The 6000-nt window shown below is 38.1% G+C and overlaps 1 long non-coding RNA gene across 2 annotated transcripts in view; it reads left to right on the plus strand.

Moving 5' to 3' along the window:
* The window catches only part of LOC114015883 (uncharacterized), a 29941-nt gene extending 24287 nt beyond the window's left edge, over window positions 1-5654 (plus strand). For both annotated transcript variants that reach the window (XR_008732579.1, XR_003560059.2), the window contains exon 3: window positions 3267-5654. This is a non-coding gene — a long non-coding RNA (uncharacterized LOC114015883). The remainder of the gene's footprint in view (window positions 1-3266) is intronic.
* Window positions 5655-6000: the final 346 nt, after the last annotated feature.

Here is a 6000-nt window from a genome sequence, read left to right on the forward strand (position 1 = left end):
TCTGGATGTGTTATTTAGAAATCAGGAATTTTTGTTCTCCCTGTACAGCACTTCTCATTCCAGTCTGCACATAAAGTTCACCTAACAGGCACGCTGAATGTCACTCCACAGCCCCTTACCTGTTGGTGTTGAAGCCTGTCTTTTCCATCTTGCCCACTCTCTCTTCATGAAAACACATTGTCTTTTTAGACAAGAACATCACTTCTGTAACATTTTTCCCAACCAAACTCATTATGCATTTTTTCCGTGAGCATCTAACTGCAGCTTTTAAGATTTCATGCTGTGTAATTCATTTGTGAATAAACTCTTCCCCTGAAAAGTTAAAATTAAAGCAAGCAGCTTACTGCTTACATCAAAGCCAATACAAATAGGTCTCCATCGGGGACTGAAGGAAGCAGTTCTGCAACTCAGATTTTTGGGGGAAAGGAACACAAAGTTGAAACAGAAATATTTAGAAGTGCCAAAAGGGAAAGCAACTCTTCTTTCAAAGAGCAGTTTTATATTAAGTCAGTAATACTTGCTGCAAAAGCTTTGAAGCTTTGTATAAGAGCACTATTGTACATGGAAAACAGGGTAAATAAGTACAAAGGGAGGAAGGAAGATGTTAAGACAGATTTATATTGGGGGTTTGTAAGCCATAACTAAAGTTCCAGTGCTTTTCTTTATAATTTCTACTGCTTCTTTACAGATTTTATTAAATAAGATTTCCTACTATTTTAGGTGTCTCAGTTTCTGTCTTTTGCCAGGAGCTTCATGTGCATTTCCCAGAATCTCAGATATCTGAGTCTAGCAGCTGAAGCTCTAACCTAGATTCCCAATGTTTCGAAGTCAAAGTCCAAAAATCCAAAGTTTTGTATTTCTGATGCCATCTATAGATATAATACTTCCACTCCCTGCTGTGACCATTGAAGCCCCAGTCTGATCTTTCTCCAGCCTCTCTTCAGATCCATTTTATTTTGACTTAATGTGTTAACATTAATCCAGTATTTCATTTTTAATCCTTGCCATCTTTAATACACACACTGACAGTTTAAGAAGTGTTGAAACATCTCTCTCAGCAGCTTCTGTGTGTCTCTCCCAGTCCTCTCTGCCCGTTCCCCTGTACGTACTTCAATCTTCAGTGGACATTTACACCTACAAGTCTCTTTTCCCCTGACTCTTTTTTCCATGACTCCCTCTTGCACATTAGGAACTTAAAAGCTTCAACAGCTGCTAAATATTGAATTGCAGGAGATCTTCTGGCTCTCGCTTGGCTTGCAGAATCTCACACACTTGAGAGTTCAGACATTTTTTGAGACACTCTCAGTTTGAAGACCAATTCAAATAAAGTTATTTTAAGATAACGTACACTCTGTTCACTAGATGATGGCCTGTTGAGCTGCAAAAATTTTTATTTTGAAAAACTCACATCAGACTGACCAGGTTCAGCTTCAGACTCCCTTCCAGCATCAGATTTCTATTTCCTGACTAAGCCAACTTCTTCCACTACAGGTTCATTTTGCCATCCTCCCAGCTCAATTAATTATTTTTCCAACCTGATCATGTTGCACATACACAATCTCAGTTGCGTTTTTGTCACCTGTTGAGTCACTCCCTACATTGTCCCTTCCTCCTGCACATACGTAATCTCAGTTGCGTTTCTGTCACCTGTTGAGTCACTCCCTACATCGCCCCTTTTTCCTGCTTCTGATTTTCCACTTTCAGGATTCCTTCCTCCCTTAGGAGAAAATGGACAAGTATCATCATTTTGGCTCTCAACCTTATCTTGGCTTACAGTACTTTAAGCCACTAAATATCTGAGTTAGCATCAGGCTGGACACATTTCAGGGCATTAATTACAAATACCAGATCCACATTAATCCAGGGCATATTAATTACAAACACAAACAAGTACATATCCAGATGTTATTCTGCTCTTCAGGAACTCCTGATATGTAGTTAGTCTATGTTAGATAATGCAAACTTAAAAATAAACAAGGACTTTAGTACATTTACTCTATCATTCAATCAGAAGGAATGTAAGAAGAGACAGTAGAATTTTCTCCCAAAATTTTCCATTAAATTTTGTATTTTATAGCATATTGCTATGCTTTGAATATTGGAATTTCTTATTATATGATTTGAACTCATTTCCCTCTGCTTCACTCTCCATGTCATCCTGCTCCTGGTAGGACAACTGCCATGAATAAGATGAAACAGGCAAAATAAGTAAGATGAAAAAGACAGAATATGCTTTTAGGCCTATGTTTTGATGAAATAACTGCTATTCAGGTCTTTTTTGTTTTGCTTTGGTTTGTGGTTGTTTGTTTGTTTTTTTATGTCTCATCTTTCTATTAGTACCTTGCAACAGGAGTGGGTTAATCTACGGTTCTGAAATTCTTGGTACAGAAAGAAATTAGTTCTGTATTTCCAAGCTGAGTTTTAGATGTTTTAAGACGAAATCTTTTTTTCTTTTATTCCACACATTTGGAATTTCAGTATTCTATACGAAAAGAAATCTGAAGCACAGGTAAATATAAATCTTTTAACTGTAGACTGTATCTTTGTTTGCTTTTATTTGTGTGATCACTACTGCAGTAAACAGAGCTTCAGTTAATGAACAGATATCCTAGTGGTTTTGTTTTGTGGTGGTTTTTTTTGTTTGTTTTCAAAGACTCACCTTAATACAAAATGCTGTTGTCTCTTTTGATTTGACAATAGCTGATTAGGATATCTTTAATTCAATAATCTTCTGGAAATCTTCCAACACATGAATGCAAGATTTATCTTTATTGATCTAGCTGGGCACACACTGGCAACAGATACATTACTGTGTTTTCTCAAGAATGCAAGAAAAGTTTTGGCTATGAAGATTCCATAGTTCACTCTCATTTAGCAATGCATCAATGGAGTGCACAACAGCCAAAACACCATATGGTTTTTTTTTTTTCACAGTAAATCAACAAAGACTGCTATAAATAAAATGAGATGAACAGATTAATTTTTGCTCCAAGAAATAAGGCGTTGTGATTTGGTCTTCAATATACATGACCTCTAACTTTTGAGAGCTAGTTAGAACTGTGTATTTCATTTTTTTGTCAGAAGCTGTCTTGCCTTTTGAGTATTGGTTTAATATATTTTATGCCACAACTCATTAATGTCACATATACTTTACATAGGTTTATTTTCTGAGGAAAAAGTATTTTTATTTTCTGAGAAAGCAAACCCAACTAAGCCTTGTATTATTCCCAAGTCCCATAACAGTCATGATTCTCCTCCTTTTCCAGGTTCAGAAAAATCAGCATCAAAATATTGTTGGTCCAAAGTCACGCAAACTGCCAGTGTCTGCATGAATGTGCTAATTAGGCAGGCCAATGTATACGTAACTCCACCCAGCACTTGTGAGGCTACACCTGGAATTTAATGTCTACTTTTGGCCTCCCAGCTGAAGACACTGAAAGACACTGAAAGATGCTGAAAGACTGAAGAGGGTCCATTGGAGGGCCACCAAGTTTAGAGGACTAGAAAAGCTGGCATATGAAGAAAGGCTAAAGGAAATGGCTTTCCTCAGCCTAGAGAAGAAAAGGTTCAGGACGGATCTAGTTAGTGTCTTTAACATCCAAAGAATGTAGTTGTAGAGAAGATGGAGATACTCTTTTCAAAAAGTAGGCCATGGGCACAAGTTGCTTTAGGGGAAATGCCTTCTGGATATAAGAAAAAATGAATTCTTCAGCCAGAGAACTATTAAGCATTGCAGTAGGCTTCCCAGAGAAGTGGTGGGACATTTCTTGATGGAAATATTCAAGACTTTGCTTGATAATGCCCTGGATAACCTAATCTAAGGTGCTGCTTTCAATCACAGTTTGGACCACATGATCTCCAGAGGTACCATCTAACCCAGACTTCCCTGTGAATCAACTACAGGGCTTACAGTGTCATCTCCAGCAAACACCCACAGTGCACGGGGGTACAGGGGGAGAAGGACTGAGCTCAGCATTAAGTGTGTAGTGCTAGGGTAGACTTAGGACACAAATCAACAAGAAACTGCATTTCACTAAATGTTTATAAAACAGCTTGTCAAACATTGCTAACATGAGCAGAGCTTGTCTGGCGCTAAAGCATCAGTGCGACATCTCCTCGAAGTGGCCAAGGTTACTTAAAGCCAAAATATAATCTTTTGCACTAGTGCTGTCATACCCATTAAGTGCCAAATTTAGTTCCTCCTAAAAGTTCAGTGATGCCTGGCTATTTACAGCACAGGAAAATGTTGCCGAGGCTCTTAAATTAGGCAAATAACAACTGATACACTAGGCATGTAAAGCAATGGGAGATCAATGCATTGAGTTAACAGAAAGTTTTTATGTAGCATGTGCACAGGCACTTGCTGGATACTATCAGTTGAAAGGCTTCTTAAGTGAAATTGAAGTCTAAATCATCCAGTGTCTCCAGGAAGAGGCCTATATATATTTCAGATGCGAGAGTGAGAGATTGCATCAGCAGATTTATATATATCAATTTGCTTTTAATTAAACTTTTTGCTTGGCTCTGGAGTCTGCGGCATTTATTGCAGCTAGGGAATTGTGGTTTACTACAGCCCCTTGTTGAGATTAAGCATGCTATAGAGCCAGAAGAGTGTTTACAGGCCCTCGTTATTGATTCATGGGTATGTTCTGCTTGTAGCTATGAAGTAGAAAACTAAAGCTATATTTAGGATTTTTGGGGGTTTTCCACATATAGAATCTGGATTTAGATTTGCCACCAAAAGAAGAATGACTGTTTTCAGAGTTTAGAGCTGATCAGTAATTTCTGTTATTTCTTTTTCAGCAGTGTGGTCTATATTTGAGTTTTTGGTTGCACAGGAAAAAAGAGGCTGTGTTCACCTGTAACCATTAAGCGTGAAGTGACAAGTGTAAAAGGTTCAGTTCCCTCAGCTACCGTTTGAGAGTCATTCAGCATCTGACAGCTGTTACAACATATCCTAGCCATGCTAAATAAAAACTTCAGGGTTTGTGCCCTTAAACTTGCAGTAAGTCTTGGTATATAGGCATACAGTATTATCCCTGTCCTACAGATAAAGACACCATGTGTCCCTTTCTATGATGGTGCAGCATTTTGACCTTTCTTTATTTAAATATGCATAACACAGCCCAGCAAGAAGTGCAATATAGTTTAAGCTATGACTTTATACTTTCATTCTATTGTAAATAGAGTTATATGTCCCACTGGAATGGTCATAATTGAGCACACAAATCAAGTGCGAGGGCAAGAGACTCCTGACAGGAGGAACAGAATCTGAGGAACATCTTCATGACTCCTGCATAAGCCAAATTCATTATATGATAAAAGTAGTGAAACGTAATGCAAAAATTACTAACTAGCAAACTAATTACCCCTAGCAAAGTCTGCTATCAACTCAAGACTGCTTTCAGTTGGGTGTCTATCCCTGGCTAAAGTGGGGGATCCACACAAATACAGGAGCTTTGATTTATCTTAAATAATAAATTTAGATAAATAAATTTATCTTGATTTGTTTATCTCCACAATGGTCTTTTCAAGTCAAGTCACTACTGCAAAGCAAGCACATTAAAGAGAAAACCTTCTAAATGAAAGCAAGTTTAGTATTGTGGCAGCTTCTGGCCAAAACTGTTTCAAGCCAGTGCTCCTAGCACAAGAAAAGCCTTTCACAACTTTTAAAATTAAGTAAAAAAGTCCCTTCATAAAATTAGACTCTGTTCTTCCAAGGATATCCATCCATAGGTGAGTCAGGAGTGCTAACATCTGCTGTGGTCACCCACATATGCTTCTCACTCTTACTGCTCTGTGAGCTGCCAAAGGGCACCGTGGTACACTCAACAGAAAAGATCTCCACTGGTTAACCACAGCAGCTTGGGAAACAGCATCTCTTTTTGATCATTTTGAATCTGCCACTCCCTAGGTCTCTTACTGCATGAGGCAGGACACAGTTGTTCCCTGCTCACCTTTCTGATGAGGTAAGTCATCAAAACAACATTAAAAAAAAAA

The sequence above is a fragment of the Falco cherrug genome, chromosome 5, assembly GCF_023634085.1.
Source record: "Falco cherrug isolate bFalChe1 chromosome 5, bFalChe1.pri, whole genome shotgun sequence".
NCBI classification, from domain to species: Eukaryota; Metazoa; Chordata; class Aves; order Falconiformes; family Falconidae; genus Falco; species Falco cherrug.